At 36.1% G+C, this 20,414-nt stretch overlaps 1 pseudogene; it reads left to right on the plus strand.

The window, feature by feature from the left end:
* Positions 1 to 402: 402 nt before the first annotated feature.
* On the plus strand, positions 403 to 5,010 carry LOC149572164 (uncharacterized; annotated as a pseudogene).
* Positions 5,011 to 20,414: the final 15,404 nt, after the last annotated feature.

Below are 20,414 nucleotides of genomic sequence, written 5' to 3' on the forward strand. Positions count from 1 at the left end.
AGCTTCCTTACAAACCATTTCCGTGATAGCAGCCAACACCCCCTCCCCCACCCCAAAAAAAAAACATGGAAAAGGATAGGGGAAAAACCATTAAAAAGATCAAAAAATAAGCAGGCACTAGAGAAGTATCACACACAACAACTTTTAACTCATCATACATGAGATGGGTCAAAACTATGATTTCATACTTGACACCCTTGGTTTCCTCGCCTTCTCAATCAAACTACTTCTTTGCCCCCTCATTTCTATATTTATACACCAATCATTTCTCCCCCAATTCCTATAAAGAAATTAGAATAATAAAAACCCCACAAAAAAAGAGGGCTTCTAGGTTTTGCCCAATTTCTTCCCATTAGGTTTACCCCCATTTATTCCCCCACTTCCTTGTGAACTATCATTAGCATGGTGTTAACCTTTCACAATTTGGCTCAAAGAAGCATTTGGAATGCGTTTATGGCCATTCTACTTCTTTGTAGAGGAATGGCTCTTCTTCTTCTCATCTATTTGGTGTTGGCTTGGTACACCTCTGCTTCTCACCATAACAATGGTCATGGGGCTCCAAATGATATAAACACTAGCAACACAAAGGGTGGCCATGGGCTCTCTAAATCTAATATCTAGAAGCTTCCCATTGTGGTATGCATCTATACACATCACAAGAATGGTAATGGGGTTGATGAGGAGAAGGACTTTAATGAACTTTGTAGCACTAATGATTTGGAGTGTGTTGTTTCTTTGGAGCAATTTCAGGATGGAGATAGACATCTGTTGATGTTAGTGTAATTTTTTATTTTGATAGGTTTTTCCTACACTTTTAATAATCTCGCTTAGGTTAATAAAGCATGTCTTATTAGGTGAATGGTTGTGAGGTGTCACCTTCCTACATGTGAGCATCCATTAGCTATCTTGGGAAGATACTTTGCTATCTTTAGTCCAATAGATGGTTGCTCCTCATTGGTTGGTGTTGCCACCTCCTCCCTCTTCCTAGCCTATATAAGCATGCTACCTGGCATGTATTTGCATCTCTTGTTTTTGCACCCTCTTAATGCTATTTTGCTTCTAGCATTTGCATTACTCTCTTGGAGACTAAGCATTTGCATTACTCTCTTGGAGACTAACTCTATGATGTTATTTTGATTTTGTATCATCTGCATTCATAGTTTAGATATTTACTCTTTGCACTAGTTTTCTGGGTTATTAATCTTATCAGATTCTAACATGGTATCAGAGCTTTTCTATGTGCAAGAGTAGATTTTAGTTTCCGTATTTGAGAGATTCGGGGGGGGGCTAATAAACTTTATTGTAGTTTTTTGAAAAATGAAGTATGCTCTTCTCTTGCATCTTTGGATGATCCTGAGAATCAGAAAAGTTTTGACAAAAACGGTTTTTCTCTGGGGTTTCAATCTCAAATCTGACAACCAATTTGCATATTTGGAGTTTTCAATCAATATTGCAGGTTTCAGCATGCCATTGATGGACTTAGAAAGCTGATCTAGCATTTGCATGTCATATTCTGGTTGTTGGGGTCATTTTTTGATTTTTGGAGCCATTTTTTACTGTTAAAGGCGTCTGATTTACACTACCGCAACATCTTCTGTACATCAGCAAGAAAAACGCTTTCTGGGTTTTCTTTGCAGCCCCGAAAAACCATTTGGGTATCTTTTAGATTTTGCATGCAAGCTGTATATTTTGCAGAATCGAGCATGCAAAGCTACAACCATACCCCTCTCCATTGGCAGTTGTAGATTTGAACGCAGTTTTCAAATATCTCGTTCTTGCTCATACGGACTCCGATTTTGATGATTCTTGTTATGAACTTGGCTATTTTTTTGTGCTCTATCCACTAGTGGAGTTGTTTTTTTATTTTCATGCATGAATTCTTCAGAAATTGCAGACTCTCAGTCGTGATTGTGCACAGTTCTCGTTTTGGAAACTTCGGAGGATCATAACTTTCTCATACGACCTCGTATCGAGGCGATTCTTTTTTTGAAAGTGCATGATTTTTTGAGTAGATCGCAGTGGTGCTATTTGTTTCTTTGATTATTGTGCCCAAGTTTCACTTCTAGCATATGCTCTTCATGAGGGTTTGTAATGCATTAAAATCAAGACCAATAAGTATTTCTTTCTAATGGTAGTTGTAAATGCACTAGAATAAAGTGCCAAATTATATTTCTTTAGAGGGGGGTTCTTTGATTGAGTAAAAAGGGGGGGGCATTGTCGTGGTTGGGTTCTCTTCTTTCTAGCATTTCTTCTCTGCATTTCTTTATCATGGATCAAACAAATATGCCCATCCTAACTCCATACAATTATTTTGAGTGGAAATCACACATGACAATTCACTTAAAGAAAGATGGATTAAATAGGATAACTATGGGACTTGAAATTGAACCTACTAAAGATGAAGATAAGCCTAAGTGGTTTAACAAATGTGATGAGGCATTTGGAACATTGTGTTTGTCTATTTCTCCTGACTTGCTATTTCACATTGAGTCTTTGGATACACCAAATGAAGTATGGACAAAGCTAGAAACACTATTTGGCACACAAGATTCAATGAGGGGTCATATGTTGAAAAATGAATTAATAAGTTTGAGTCCAGGCAATTTCAACACAATCCAAGATTTCTTCACCAAATTGAAATCACTAAGGCTACAGTTAAAACAATGTGGAATTGAAAAGAAAGATGAACAACTGATTCTTAGTATTCTCTCTAAGCTAAGTTCAGAATATTCTGTGTTTGTCTCTACCTTCTATGCTACTAAGGGTGCACTTGGTACTCAATTCACCATGCCATCTTTAGATGATTTTGCTGTCAATCTCACTCGAGAACAGGACAAGCTAATCCAGATGGGCATTCTTAAGTCCTCTAAGTCACATGCCTTGGCTGTCAACCAAGGCACAAAAGAACAACAAGGAAAAAGTAGTAAAAACAATAGTAAGGACAAGAAACAAAAGAATAGCGAGGAGAAGAAGGATCAGATGTCGATTTCTTCAAAAGCAACTATTGATACACCATCTTCCAAGGGTGATAAGCCTAAGAAAGAAAAGGTCAAATGTGCTTATTGTAAAAGACCTGGTCATGATGAACATAAATGTTTGCAGAAACAACTTGATCACTTGACATACATTCTTGAGAAGAATAATATCAGTGTTCCTGAGTCTATCAAACAAAGTTCTAATGAAGGGTCTAACAAGGAAAAAGAAAACACCAAGGGGAAAGGAAAGGGCAAGGCCCTTTTTTCAGTTGCTTCCTCACCATCCACTTGGGTTCTTGATTCGGGTGCTTCACACCAAATGGCTTCATCTAAGGAAGAACTTGCATCCTTGGAGCCATGTACTATGCCTTCTATTTTGATGGGTGATAACACTCTTGTTGAGGTGTGTGGGAGAGGGTCTGTTGATGTGGGGGATGGTACATTCCATGATGTTCCTTATGTACCCTCATTGTCAACTAATCTCCAATCGGTACACCAGATCACTCACACAGGTTTAGGCAAGTGGGTTGAGTTCACTCCTAGTTCAATGGAGATATGTGAGTTGCACAATGATTCTACAATTGTAGTTGGGAGAACAGATCATCAGTCATGACTCTATATGTTTTCTCACTTTGTTCCTGAACCTCCTTTGATTGTTTCACTCACTCACTTTAATGATGTGAGCAGATTATGGCATGAGCGGTTTGGCCATCTTAACTTCCACTACTTGCATCAGCTTAACCAGCAGAGCATGGTCACAGGGTTGCCTTCTACTTTGACATTGGAGTCACTTGGAATACATGATAGATCTTCTGATGGGTCAGATTCATTTGAGCAGTCTTCTACCTCCACTTTTGATGCAGAGAGTGATTCAAAGGACTCACCTCCTTCCTCTCCTAGTCATCATTCACAAGTTGATGAGTCTCCTGTAGATTCTCCATCTTTTGGTCCACTTTGGGCTAGACAGACCTTGCAGTTTGCAGGTGATTGGGTTGGGGATCCATCAGACACCAAGCAGACTCGTTTACAATTCCAAGATGCTCTACATGTCTTCATTGCTACTGCCTCAAATCCACAATCCTTTTATGAGGCTTCTGGTATTTTTAAGTGGGATACAGCTATGCAGGAAGAGTATAGTTCCTTGATGAGGAACCACACTTGGGATCTTGTCCCTTTTCCTAAGGGAAGAAAACTTGTTCGATGTAAGTGGATCAACCGGACAAAATTTGCAAGCTTTGCTGGAGGTGCGGGATGCTTCATCTTTTGGGGGGGTCTCTTCCTCTCACTTGGAGTCCTAATTTTCTTTGGGGAGTCTCTTTTCTCTGTCTTTTGGGGGAATTTTATGTACATGGGTACCTCATCAAGCTTGACTTGCCGGGACCCATTTCTACATCCACCTAAGCTTCGCTTATGGGGGGGTGTTAGTGTAGTTTTTTTATTTTGATAGGTTTTTCCTACACTTTTAATAATCTCGCTTAGGTTAATAAAGCATGTCTTATTAGGTGAATGGTTGTGAGGTGTCACCTTCCTACATGTGAGCATCCATTAGCTATCTTGGGAAGATACTTTGCTATCTTTAGTCCAATAGATGGTTGCTCCTCATTGGTTGGTGTTGCCACCTCCTCCCTCTTCCTAGCCTATATAAGCATGCTACCTAGCTTGTATTTGCATCTCTTGTTTTTGCACCCTCTTAATGCTATTTTGCTTCTAGCATTTGCATTACTCTCTTGGAGACTAACTCTATGATGTTATTTTGATTTTGTATCATCTGCATTCATAGTTTAGATATTTACTCTTTGCACTAGTTTTATGGGTTATTAATCTTATCAGATTCTAACAGTTGATGCCCTCATGCAAACATTTTTTTTATGTTGATCGTACGGGTGCATGGCCCACCAAGTGCCCCATCTGCCTTGTTTGTAGGTGCAGTGCCCTTCCCAAACATGATGATGAGGATCGTCAAGAGCATCAAGAACAAGAACCCAATTGTTCTAATCATCTTCCTGATGGTGCAGTCATTAATATGCCTTCTTAGATTTGTGAGTTGTTGTTGAATGGGTATCCTAGCCTTGTGTTAGCAAGTTGGAAGTGGATTTTTTTTTTTTTGTATTGATCTCCCTTGCCATGTAATTGTTGTTATTTCTTGTGATGACTATTCTTTCTTCTTCATTGTTTCTTCTCAGTAGTGGCCACGATCCTAATTTTTAGACATCTTTGGAGGTTTTTGATTCCATGAATGTGGGTATGTTTCTTGGTCTTGTGTGGGTGACATTTGATATAGATTAGATAGTGATGGTTCAGTAGGGCAAATTTTTATAGCTGAAAACAATTAGGTGGTTTGGTTTTTTCACTTTTGGTTTAAACTATGTCATAGATTGTTTAAAACGGTAGTGAAAAAACTAATGGACTTTAGAAATTACACAATTCAAACTTGATGGATTACAATATATTTCTAGGATAAATCTGATTCAGGAAGATTTGATTCTTTCTAGATGACATAGTCAAAACACATGTCACCATCTTTGTTAACTTATATGAATCTTAACTTAGATGATTTTTCTATCGATTTACAAATATTATGGCTTTGAAGCAGTCATGTTTGGAGCCTGCTATAGCCATGAAAACTATTGTTCAATGTAAAATGGGTCGTTTTTGTTTTATTTAGTGTTTTACACTATATTGGATCAAAGTTCTGATCAAACACCTGATTTAAACAGAACACAGCTCTGAAGTTTTTGTTTTAGAAGCTATGTGTTCAAATGAAATGGACTATCAAAACATCATAAAATTAGGAAGTTTGAAATGCAGAATATGCAGTAAGATTCATGGAATGATAGTTTTTTACAAAGAGTATACTATAAAAAAATCGGTGGTATTTCTGATGTGTAATTACTGAAGTCTCTAGTGGGAAGAGATGTGCATGAATATTGGATTCTTAAAGAAGCTTCTTCAAAACTGATCCGTAGGTTATACCTCTTGATAACCAAATATTGCCTTGTTTATTTCTTAATCACTGCTTTAGGTGCTTTGCATATTTTGTCTTTATGAAATGAGACAACCTTTGAGAATGGTCATAACCTTTCTTAATGAAGCTTCTTCAAAATTGATCCCTTGATGATATTTCTTGATAGCCAAATGTTGCCGTGTTTATTTCTCAATGACTGCTTTAGGTGCTTTGAATATTTTGATCCCTACAATTTATTAATCATGACCTACCACATAACATGGGTGTTTTTTGTAAATGAAATTGACACTGTTGTTTATAGAATTATTGTTGACAATGTACTACAATATTACTGCCCCTTAACATTGATTGTTGCCAGCCACTACTTTATTGTACAACTTACTTATCAACATCGTTCACTCAAATGAAAATGACCCTTGTAGGATATATTTATTTCATGGTTTGATTCATACTTAATTTACTTTTTAATTCCTTCGTTCTTAAAAAAATGGTATATGGGGTTTTAGGTTGGATTATGACATGGAAGAAGCTGCAACACATTACAACTTCATTCCCTTTTTTTTGGAGCCTTCTACATAACTAAAACTATTTAATAGTATCTTTTCACATTTGTTTTATTAAAATGAATTCCTTTGAATATTAGGTTAGTACTTAAAATGAATAAATTTGATAAATGATTTATTTCATTATAGAAGGGTTGGTTCTTGGGTGTGCCTTCCATTATCATTCAACATGCAGGTTGTTAACTAATTTTTTAGTTTAGTTGCAACAAGGTGCCGAACTCAGTTCTTCTTCTTTTGTGAGATCGTTGTAGTCCCAGTAGCATTGATCGACTTGTAAAAGACTGAATATAGTCAGTTCTTTGCCTACCTTGCTTCATTTCTATTTCAGTCTTTTCCAAAATTTCTTATGTTTATCAAACTTGAAATTAGTCATTTTGTAAAGCTCATTTAAACTATGTAGTGTTACTTTTTATAACATGAGTAATTAATTTTATATTTAGCATCATATCATGCATCCAAATTCTCTTTTATAACATGAGAAGTTAATTTTATATTTAGCATCATATCATGCATCCAAATTCTCTTTTATAACATGAGAAGTTAATTTTATATTTAGAATCATAGCATGCATTCAAATTGTTATTGGATACACACATTTGTTTTTTATTGATTGTTTGTCATTCATACATGATACTATGTTGACAGAATCAAGCATTGAAAAATCCAACCACGATCAGACCAAAGCTTCGAATAATGAAGGGAAGATAACTACTATGAGTTAGCATTCCTCCTTCAAATTATCAGCCTGTCCCAATTAGAATATCATGCATTCAAATTCTTGTTGGATAAGCACACTTGATTTTTATTGATTGTCTATTATTCATACAAGATACTATGTTGACAGAATCAAGTTTTGAAAAATCCAACCATCAACAAACCAAGGTTTCCAATGATGAAGGGAACACAACTGTTGTAAGTTATCTTGCCATGCCTCCTTCAAATTATTTGCTTGTCCCAATGAGAAAATATTTTACACCTATTCAAATTTTAGCTTTCATGTTTTTGTATGGAATGCATGCACGCACACAAACAAACTTAATATAGTATTTTTTACTTGATAAACACATTTTCTATGTAACTAACACCTTGTCTATACAAATATGTATCCAAAAAATGACAGAACACCATGCCAAAGGAAATGGGGTCAACATGTTCAAACCAACAATAGAGCATTGATGAAGTAAATTATCATTCATTACATTTTGAAGAATTCATTTTAATCCTTCAACAAATGTACCTCATGCATGCAAAATGTTGCTTATATCACAAAAAAAATGGTTGTATTTATAAGTCTTTATTTTGCAGTTAATTATCTTACCATCATTCTTTGATATATGTGTTTGTCCATACATGCATGAGATAGTATTGAACAATATGTAACTAGATATTAATTTATACATTTATTAAGCTAATAAATTTAAAACTTCACACCTTAACAAAAAGTATATAAGTGAAACTTCTTGTTTTAGGAAGCTATAATGGAAGCATCATTGACTACAAATGCAATTATGTCAATGAATGGTGGCCATCTTGTTACAAATCCAATCCTACAAATATTAGCATTCAAAGGATTCCTATCCTTGAAGATCAAAGTGAATTATACAAGATTGTCTTATCTAATGGAAAACAAATGCAATTAGCAATTTTTCCAGAGAAATCCAATCATCTATTGTTCTCTAACACGCTGAAAAAAAAATGTATAGTAACATTGACAAATTATGTTTGTTGAACCACATGAGATTCCAAGTAGCCAATCCCATACTAAATCTTCATTGATAAACATATCTTTATTTATTTAAATATAATTAATTATGTGTCATGGCAACCTCTTTATATAGGACCATAAACATCTTCAGCATACAAACTATGTAGCAAGACAATTAGATCATTGAAAAACCAAAATATCTATATAAGTCTCAAGAGGAACAAATGTTGCAAGACAACACAAATTTTTTGCCCAACAAAAGGACCAAATTTGGCATCCATACACCTCACAGGGACCTACCACTATTTGAGAGTATTAGCCCTATAAAATATTTAAATCTATATCAAATAAGATGGAAAATCAAAGGGAGGGTGAAAACAAAGAAGTAACTTAGATAATTTAGTAACAATCGAGGTAGTGGCCAGGTTTTCAGCTTTGACATATTGGACCATGAAGGCACAAAAAATATAATAGTTTGCTTCAATGACATTGCAGAATTAAACTATGACTGAGTCCAAATAGGTGGCTACTATCAAGTTTCAAAAGGTTCAGTTAAAGAGGCAAACAAGAAATACAACAAATTGAATAGCCACATGGAAATCACTCTTGACCATTCTTCAATATTGAAACATTGTGATGATGAGTTAGCTGTTGAGAGTGTTCAATACAATTTTAGGCTAATTAATGATATTGAAAACATCAACAACAATACCTTGGTTGATATTATTGGGATTGTAATCAGCATTACAGATATCTGAACAATTCAATAGAAGGATACAAGTAAGGTTCACCATAGAATTTTCATGTTAATGGACGTGTCACTAGCATCAATAGATGTGAACTTGTGGGGACCAATTTCAATAAATGATTGGGAACATATTCATTCATTGAAATATTCTAAAAATATTGTTTCCCTTTGATGCAGTGCAAGGTAGGAGAATCCCCAAAGGATATGTCCTAGACCCCAACAAATAATCACACAGTGAAAGAATAAATAATAACACATATGATTAGATCCAAAATAATGCCAATTCTTATAATATAATCATAATATTTACATCCAACATGCCTGACTGTAAAGCCTTCTGAGTTACGACCAAATACATAAGCAATTACAATAGTAATTCTGCAAGATTCCTCAAGATCCAATCTCAACTAGATAGCTAGTCTAGACCCACACTCTGCTAGAAACCTCCAAGAAAGATCTCAACTTGTGCTCGCAAGCCCACCAAGCAATCTCCTTGGTTTCCAAGCCATAGCTACTAGCCCTTCTCAAACTTAATCCAAGATTGAAGTGTAAACTACCTCACATTCAGCGCTCTATCCACACACTCTGGAAAACTTTGCTCACTTAGCTACTCCATCTTCCACACTCTTCTCCAAGCTAGATCCCACACTCTCTATGACTCACACCACTAAATGAATGCCTAAAAGACTCCACAAGACTCCCTACATATACCCAACTAAGCCACAAGTCAACCTAGTTGATTACAAATTTAAATAAACCCTTACATGCATAAGCCACAAGTCAGCCTAGCAAGTCACATTAAATAAACCCTCAAGCCACAAGTTACATTTAATAATGTCAGCTATTAAATGCATTTTCCCTCTTTTCTCCATTTTTTTTTATTTTTATTATTCTTCTAATTTTCGTTACTTTCTCTCTCCATTTTTTTTAAAAATAATTTGTTTTCTCTTTTGTTTTTTTGTTTTTTGAAAAAAGAACAAAAACAAAATTATTTCCCCCCTTTATTTTCTAATCCAAGATGTTCCTGCATCATCCTTGCTATAAGAAATGGGCGTGTTTCTAAAATCAAGGGAAAGGTAATCAATATCGTAGTCGCAACCATATTAACAATAAATCCATCTATACCAAAAGCTAAAGCCCTATGGTCCAAGATGGGAGAAGTAGAACTCACCATACCATCATTGCCAATATTATTGGCAGACAATAATACAACAAGTTCACTCACAATTGCAAGTGTCTTGGAAAAATGCAATCAAATGAAATAGCCCCTAGAAATGATGATAAAAGCCATTGTCAAATACATTAGGCAAGATACATTTTTCTACCCATCTTGCCCAATAGTTGTGAGTGGTAAAGAATTTAAAAAACAAGTCATTGAAAATACAGATAAGACATGGTAGTATTATAAATGTGAGAAGATAATTCTAGACTGCAAGTATAGATACCTCTTATATGTAAAACTCCAAGACCAAACAACTTGTATTTGGGTTGTTGCTTTTGATGAAGTAGCATAAAATCTATTACACGTCTGCCACTAAGTTGTATATACATTACAATATCACACTAAAGTGAATACACATGTTGAAGGCGTCATCAAAGATGTGTTTCTTAATAAGTTTAGATTCACCATATCAATAACAAATGAAGTCTACAACTTTGAAGCAAGATTTAAAACTACCATCACAAAGGCTACAAAATTGGACTTCAATAGTGAAAGAAAATGTTTTCTTTATGATATTTCTTTTTTTTTTGCTTAGAAATAGAGCATATTATGGACCAGCAATGATCATAGGCTACAACTCTTCATACAAATAAATATTTTAGGATGCTTCTACCCATTTCTATTATAACCTATATTTCGAGAACTATATAATCCAACTTTATCTTAAACTATATTTATTCTTGTGAACTCTGCTTTATCAAGGTAACATTACTTGATTAATTTTGTACATAGTTTATATTAGCTTTTTGTTGGCCAAAGGTGCCCTCCCACCAAAGGATTGAATTCAAATATTTAAACCCACCCAACAGTCACAAGATTCAAAGATCCAACACTCAAATAATACACGAAGTGCACATTATAACCTTAGGATTATAACAAAGATCCAATCTAATCTGCATGTGGCTATTGGATTAAAACAAGTCTGAATCTTTATATCTTTGGATTGTTATGATAATTGTATTGTACATGTATGGGTAGATATTGGTCTAAACATTCTATTTTGGTGCATCACCTACTTAGAATAGATTAGGTAGTTTTCTTTTATTCATTCCTCCTCCCTTTTCCTCTCCAGGTGTAGTCTAGGTGCATCCTAATAGCAAAGGAAGTTGGCTTTCTCTGGAGACTCAGCGTCATTGTTCAAGTCCCATAACTTGGAGGTTGTTTCTATGTTTCACAAGGTTGTCCTTAAGTAAAAACTTTGGATCAGGGTGTAAACTTTTATGAAAACATTTTTTGGCACGCCTAATGGGACCCTCATATTAAACATTCTAAGTTCACTGGCGCTCAAGAAAGATTTAATGTTCATGCTAAGGAGATAGTATTGCCTTCAGTATTAAAGCCTTCAAGAGGCTCATTTATTCAAAGTATTTGGTGACTCCAAGATTCAAGCACATCTAGTTTCCAGACCAAATTTTTTGTGATTCATGCCCAAAACACACACAAGGGCATCTTCTACAGGTAATTTTCAATATTCAGAGCTCTTAATTTCAAATCCTAGAAGAAAGAGGGGGGTTGTCTTTATCACCAGTTAGGAGTAAAGAGGAAGTCAATACACCTATAAGATCCATCTCTATCCCTCATGCTGATAGATTCAAACCAAAGATACCATCTACTCATATCAATAGATCACTCATTTATATGGCTAGAGTGCATGCATTTTCCACCTTCAATGGTGGAAGTCCTCTCCTCTTGGCTCAAAGACATGATATTCTAGTGTCATCCCTCAAAGCATACCTAAGTTTACTGCTGAAACCTCCATTTCCCCTATTGAGCATACTCAAGAGGTGCTTAACATCTACAATATTCATGACATCACCGAAGATGATGTAGCAGTCAGGCTTATAGCCCCATCCTTAAAAGGAAAGGCATTACAATGGTATAGAGGGTTGCCTCGTAACTCTATAGTTGATTGGGATTGGTTAGGAGTGGCCCGATGCAAACATTTTGAGGATAAAAGTGACTATCTTTCACTTTTAGAGAAGTTGACAACCATCAAGAGGGTACCCCATGAATGTATGACTAATTTTAATTATTTATTTCAAAAGACATGGGATAAAATACCTACTATAGTAAAGCCCTCCCCTTGTGAAGTATTCTTGTATTACCTTAGGGCCTTCAACATTGATATTGCTACCACTCTGTAGTCTATGGGAGGGGATACTTTACCAAATGCATATGAGGTAGCTATAAGGGAAGAAAATATTTGATACAGGGAGAGAAGTTGGCTCCAAGGCCCCCAATGCTCTTCTTTCCTGACATGCCTAATCATCAACCTATTGTATCCCCCATTCCCACCTCCTCTGTGAGCCAGCCCCTTGTTGTGATCCCAATAGCCTCCACATCCTCTAATGGATTTGATAGGATTGAGGCCATGGTGCAAACATTCATGCAAAATATAGACAAGAGGTTGTAGGATCAAGAAAAGAAGATGGAGGACAGTAGTTCAGTAATGCATAAGGTGGGTAATTAGTTGGTGACTCTGAAGAGGCAACAAGCTCAAATTAATAAGCCTCCCCAACTCCAGTATCAAGGTCCCATTCATTATAGATCCCCAAACTAAAGTCATGCCCCTTACAATTAGAATCGACCTATCGATAGTTCCCATGCTATGAATACCAACCTAAATGGGGGTTACAATCAGAATAGACCTATCGATAACCCCCCTCCCCATGCTACAAATACCAACCTAAATAGTGCTTTAGTCCCTTAGAACAATCTTGCTCAAGATCAATATTTCTACCCTTCTTGTAACTACTCCTATGGATATTGTATGCATTAGAAGGCATAATCTTACTTGGCATTAATTGTACTAGAGCAAGCAGTTGACTAGAAACACAATGCTAATCAACCAATTGATGCTTCCCTGCAAGGCAATTTCTCCTTCATGAACCATTAGGTGGAAGTGCCTTGTAATGTAAACCAAGATTCTTGTGCTTACAATACTAGGAGCAAAAGAAGAGTTGTAGAAGATGCTACCCCTCCTCCTCCTAATCAAACCTCAACATTAAACACAATACCTCATGTAGAGGTAGTCAAGCAACAACACAATGTTTCTCAACCTACTAATGCTTCTCAACAACAAAGGAAAAATGATAGAAGGAGAGATGTGGGTGTTCCTCAAGCCGTTCCATCTTAACCTTCTACACATGCAGCTCCTCTGGTTTCAACCAAGGCACCTAACACATCTTTTAGTGTGGAAGATCAAATGAAGAAGACCAATGTGAACATTTCTATTGGGATTTTGTCACTACCATACCATCATGGAAGAGGCTATTGTAGCAAAAGTTGGAAAGAATTGAACTTAGAGATCAACTACCTAGAAAAGAGAGTGTGACAAGCCTAGTGCAACCAAGAAAAGAAGGAGAAACAAGTAAGAAAACCTATGTCTCTTTAATTATAGGAGATAAACTAGTCCACAATTGCATGATAGATTCAAGGGCTAGTAGTTCAGTAATGCCTAGGTGTGTTGTCAATATCCTAGAAATGAAATATGAGCCTATTGTTAATGATGTATTGTTGCTAGATGGTAGTACTATCAAGACTGTGGGGATCCTTAGGAATGTTGAAATGTCCCCACATGCATGCCCTAGTTTTACTATAGTTCAAGATATATTAGTTGTTGAGGTCAAACCACACTTTTCTATCCATCTTTCTAGGGACTTTACTGCCCAAATAAGTGGATATATCTCCTCTAATTAGTCATACATGTTTTCTAGAACAAGATATGGAACTAAAGCTTCGATCAAAGCAGAGCCTTTATCCCTCCATCATATTGAGCCATATACCCCTAGTCCCATCAATATGAATTGCACCATTTATGAAGAAGAGGATGGAGACATAGTATATGAGCCCGCTACTTTCCTAACAAAGATACCTAATTTCCTCTTAGGTGAATGGGCCAGTGCATATCAGGTCGACCCTATATCATAAGCCATTAAGATAGGCCTTGGCACATATTGTATATCAAAAAAGGATGCTCTTGTTCCCAACCTAATGAAAATCAAAGAAAATACTAGTGGATTATGGAGCATGTATTTTGATGGATCTAGGAATAAGAATAAATCAGGGCTAGTGTGATGGTTGTTTCTCCCACACTAGAAAAGTATTACTTCACATTTAGGCTTCAAATCAGTTGTACTAATAACATAGTAGAGTATGAGGCACTAATTTAGGGTCTCCTACTTGCTTAAAAAAGAGGAATTCAAGCCTTAAGTGTATATGGAGATAGTGAGCTGATTGTTCATCAAGTGAGAAATCAAAATGTCACTAAGAATCATTTGCTCAAGTCGTATAAGCATAGAGTGTGGGATTTACTTGAAAGTTTTAATGCATTTAATATTCAAAATATACCTAGGAAAGAAAATAGACATGTTGATAGACTTGTTGCAGCTGATGCATCTAATGATGTACGAAGTAGTGTTGAAGATGAGAAAAGGCTGCAGATTAAGATGCTGGTTAGACTTGATATTTTTGATAATAATGTCAATTGGTAGGTGTTTGAGTCTAATGCACAAATTGCAAGTTTCTTGTAGGATGAAGAAAAATTATCGAAGAGAAATAATTCAAGGCTTCATGATCAATTTGGGGATCAAATCATCAAGCTTAACTCCAACAAGTTGCCTAAGGGTCTAATTACCTTAGAGAGTGTTTTCACTCCTGATTATCAAACAAGAGATAGAGGTATGAACCTTGCTGCAAGAAAGGATGATTATATTCCTGTCACTGTTGTTGATGGGAGAACTCTTAGATATGGGAAAGGTATGTTATGAAACTAAGCAAGAAATTTTTATTCACCTATGTCAAGAATTTGACGATATATTTTCTTGGATATGATGATTTATAGAGTTTTGACCCAAGTTTGTTTCAACATACCATAGATTTAATTGATAATGTCAAACTAGTTAGGCAAAAATAGAGACCAATTAATCCCAAGATTGAGCCATTAATGAGAAAAGAACTATCCAAATTTATTGAGGCTAAAATCATTTTCCCCATCAAGCACTCATCATGGGTAGCTAACCTTGTCCCTTTTAGGAAGAAGAGTGTAGAAATAAGACTATGTGTAGACTTTAGGGATCTTAACCAAGCCTCCCTTAAGGATCATCAACCTCTCCCTTCCATGGAACATATATTGTCTAAGGTCAGTGGTTTAGAGAGATTCTCCTTCTTGGATGGATTCTCTAGTTACAACCAGGTGCTAGTCAAAGAGTTTGATAAATATAAAACTACATTCACCACCAAGTGGGGCACCTATGCCTATAGTAGAATGCCTTTTGCACTAACTAATGTAGGTGCCACATTTCACAAAGCAATGGAGATGGCCTTCAAGAACATGATTGAAAGGTTTGTGTTGGTCTACCTTGATGATATCACCGTGTATTCAAAGAATGTAGCAGATCATTTTGGCCACCTCAGAAAAGTATTCATAAGATGTAGAGAGTATAGAGTATCCTTGAATCTCAGAAAGTGTGTCTTTTCCACTAATCAAGGGAAATTTTTAGGACACATTGTATCCAAAAATGTCTGACCATTTATCCAAAGAGGACAAAGGAAATACTTGCTCTCTCTCCTCCTTGTCACAAGAAGGGGTTACAAAGTTTCATTGGTAGGATTAATTTTGCAAGAAGATTTATTCCTAATCTTGCTACCATGGTGAAACCTCTTACAACTATGCTTAAGAAGAATATGGTCTTTACATGGACCAATGAAAGGAAAGTGAGTTTTGAAGATATCAAAGTAACCATAGCCTCAACACCCACTCTTATCAATCTAAATTTTGAGAAAGACTTCATTATTTACAGCTTGGGAGGTGAGTCAAGCATCTCTACTATTTTGACTCAATTGAATGATAAGAATGAAGAACAGCCCATTGCCTTCTTTAGTGAAGGGCTTAAAGAGTATGAAGAAATACAATTATGTGGAGAAACATGCCCTTATAGTCATCAAAGCTTTAATGAAATTTAGGCACCTTCTATCTCATAACAAGATCCATTTGCTAGTGCTTCATGCCAGTGTGAAGGACTTCCTTTTGAGCAAAGGTATTAGTGAGAAGAGAGTTGGATGGGTCACTAAGGTAATGGAGTATGGTGTGGATATCTAGATCATTGAATTGGTAAGAGGGAAAGGATTGTGTAAACAAATGATCTCATCTTAGGAGGCAAATGAAGAAATTGCCATGGTATTGATAAACAAATAGGAAGTAAGAAATGATAATCCTAGGAGCTGGATAGATGACACGAAGACTTTCTTGTTAGATAATGGATACCCTTAGGGTTTGGATAAAGAAAAAAGAAGGTAGTTTAGATTGTAGTCAATCCCCTATGTCATAGTTGATGGTATTCACTTTAAGAGGGATCTCAATGGGGCATTGTTGAGATGTATTGATGCAAATCAGGCTGAAAGGATGATTAACGAGCTTCATAATGCTCCTAATGGTGGCCACTTTTAACCAAGAACCACTGCAATGAAGATCATGAGAACTAATTACCACTAGCCATCCTTATGCCATGATTGCCACAGACATGTAAGGAAGTGTGAAAAGTGTGCTTTCTTTTCAACTAAATAGAGACTTGCAACCATTCCACTTTATCCCATCCAAGTTGATCAACCCTTTGCTCAGTGAGGATTATATTTCATCGGTATAATTAATCCACCTTCTAGATCTGGTCATAGGTAGATTTTGGTTGCAATAGATTACTTTACAAGGTGGACAGAGTCAGTAGCCTTGAAAGATTCCATAGAGGCTTCAGTAGTGGAATTCCTTAATGGAATTGTTACTAGGTTTGGTGCTCCTTCCACCATAGTATTAGATAATGCCAAGTCATTTATAGGAGCTCAGATATGTGCATGGGTAGTAGATTTTGGTATTTACTTGAGCACATATTCTAATTACTAGCCTCGAGGTAATGGTTTGGCTGAGTCCTCCAACAAAAATTGATCAAAATCATTAAGAGGACTACTAAGGATAATCAAAGGTGTTGGAAGTAGAAATTTAGAACAACCTTGTGGGCTGATAGAATAATGCCTAAGAGGGCTATTAGAAATTCTCCATTCATGTTAAGGTATGGCAAGGAATCTAGACTTCCTATTTTATAGGAGTTTCCATCCCTAGAGCTAGGTCATTAGTTGGAGCTAATTGAAAATGATGTTATGTCTGTAAGAATAACAGAGTTGATGGAGCTAGAGGAGAAAAGAAATCAGGTTGTGTAGACCTTGGAGACACATCAACAAGAGATGGAGAAGAACTTTGATAAGAAAGCTAAGTTCATAAATTTCAAAGAAGGTGAACTTTATGGGACATAGATAGAGAAAAAGAAGGGAGACATTCAAAATTTTATGCCTTATGGAGTGGTCCCTATGTGATTATCAATTGTAAATAGGCCAATGCTTTCCAGTTAAGCAAGCATGATGGTGAAATTGTGTTAGGATAAACCATAGACAGAAATAAAAAACTACATGCAAATATAACCAATAACAGAAAATAATAGATCACATAGAAATGAAGACAAGGCACCAAGATTTAACGTGGTTCACCCAATCCCTGGGCTACATCCACCAAACAGCAAGTCTGATCTTATTACAATCCAATGATTACAACCTGATTATAGTCTGTAATCCCTTACAACTCAATACCGCCGCAAGAAGCAATTTCACATCACAACATAATGAAAATACCTAACCCTAAACCCTTTTATACAAGTATTTTATCTGTTTTAGGGTTATAACATGTCGTCCATAATATGTCGGCCCACTAATTATGAAGTATGTACAGTATGTTCCTGATCAGTCACCATAATCTAACAAATTCTGCCTATTCTAGTAAATGGAATATATCTTAAACCCTATTTCTGAGAAAAGATGTTGTTCCATGTATATAGTTAGATTAGTTTTCTTTCAGTTCCTCCTATTTTCCAAGAAGTGTCGGGTGCACATTGTGTTGTTCCTCTAGAATGACAACTTTGAGGAGTTTTGTAGAGTTGAAAAGGTGAAATGAGGTTATTTTGTGGATCGAAATGCAACATAAGCGATGAAATTGATGAGTTTTCATGGTTTCAGAGACTCCATAGCCTAGTGGATCTTTTAATAGTCATTGATCATATACCAAACAAGCTTGCATTCCCCTTGAGTCACCAAAATTGTTGGCCAAAGGTGCCCTCCCACTAAAGGATTGAATTCAATATTTAAACCCACCCAACGATCACAAGATTCAAAGATCCAACATTTGAATAATGCACAAAGTGCACATTATAACCTTAGGTTATCTTTTACCCTAAGTTCTAATCCATTTCATGTTATATTTCAAGTCCCGAAGCCACAACAAAATAATATGGTCCTGATCTTATGATAACCCATGTATCAGAGGATCATCGGGTGAATCGAGTAGTGATAAGCTGCTACAGGGCTCTTGTTGGTCAAGTTGTTTGGTTTTCATAACATCAAAAATATTCAAAGAATTGTAAGCCAAAGAAAATTCTTGCTTGATGTTATGACAATAAATGATCATGAGATCATAGGTGTTGTAAGGATCTCTTCCAAGGACATGAGGTATAGCATTGGTGTAGTGTCGGGTTGTCATGGTATCAGAGATCTCATAGGATCATGAGCAAAAAGGATATGTGTTTTGATGCCATGAAAGTTCAACGATCGTAGGGTCATGGGGTTGACTTCCTAGGTTTTTGATGCTATGAAGAGGAAGGTTAGTCATATGATCTTAGAGTCATAAGATCGTAAGGTAAGAAAGGGGTGGAGGCTAGTTTTAGATGGATGTTGAGTGTTCCAATCTTACGATATTCCTCTATCATAAGGTTGCAAGTACAAGTAAGGATGTCTCCTAAAGTCACAGCAGAAATATAGTTAAATTATGATCGTAGGATCGTAAGGGTTATTGCCATAGTTGTCGATGTTACAATGGACTACAATTATAAGATCATGAAGGTCAAATCAACTGTGCTTGCAACATCGCAAGGGGAGATTGATGGTATCGCAACCTTACACCAGGGGTGTTATCATGCCATCATTCTATTGTGAGATCTTAGGTCTTGTTACTATTGAAGGATTGTAAAGAGAATGAAGGATGGGCTCAATGCTACAAGGTATAGGTGATCATAAGATCATAGAAGTCAGGGTTGTGAAAAAAAGGTGACATGAAGGGTTTTGACCATTGTTGACAATCATAGGATTGTGAGTTCCAGTGTTCGCCAACATATATAAGGAGCTTCACCCACCGAGCTGGAAAAAGAGTAGTCCCCGACCAATCAAGTAGTAGGAAAGGTACATAGTGACAGTTGAATATGGTTGACCTACATTTTTTATTTTACTCAGCATGTCGGTAATAAGGAATAGATAACTCTCTAATGGAAAATCTAATCTTTCGATCTCCTACAACCACTTTCATCGTTCCTCGGGCCTGATAAGTATGAGGAATGCTTCATCGTCACCTATTGATCTATCTACTTAGTCAAAAGATTAATGGTCGACGTTCCTGTCCTCTTAGAGATTGTTTGGTGGATAAGTGATCTTCTTGCATCTCGATTTGCATTGTGATTAGATCTTTTCCATTTTTGTAGTAATTATTCTCTGCAAATTTGAATGTAGTTATTGAGTTTTATCTTAGAGTGGAAGCTATCTAAGTTATGCTTAAACTATAAAAGAAAATTTTGTAATCTTTCTTAGGGTTAGATCTTTTCTGTTTCTTTGGTATTGCTTTGGCATACTACTATAAATTCTCTTTTTTGCCTCTCAATTATAAGACACCATGTCTTATCTCTTTCATCCATTGATGTATTGCGCAAGCTTTATTTGCCTCTCTTCAATCTACTGTAGATATGTATAACCTACATGTCTATAGCTCTTTTGGCCTATGAATGATAAGAAGTGAATATCTTCTTCCTTGTGTTACTCATTTGTTGTCTGATCTACATGTGACTATTGGATTAAAACAAGTCTGAATCCATATATCTTTGGATTGTTATGATAATTATAATGTGCATGTATGGGTAGAGATTGGTCTAAACACTCTATTTTCGTGCATCACCTAATTAGAATAGATTAGGTAGTTTTCTTTTATGCATTCCTCCTCCCTTTTCCTCTCCAAGTATAGTCTAGGGGCATCCTAATAGCAAAGGAAGCTAGCCTTCTCTGAAGACTCAGCCTCATTGTTCAATTCCCACAACTTGGAGGTTGTTTCCATGTTTCACAAGGTTGTCCTTAGGTAAAAAAATTGGACTAGGGTGCAAA

This window comes from Cupressus sempervirens, chromosome 2, assembly GCF_028749045.1.
Source record: "Cupressus sempervirens isolate cs-2001-9-10 chromosome 2, ASM2874904v1, whole genome shotgun sequence".
NCBI lineage: Eukaryota > Viridiplantae > Streptophyta > Pinopsida > Cupressales > Cupressaceae > Cupressus > Cupressus sempervirens.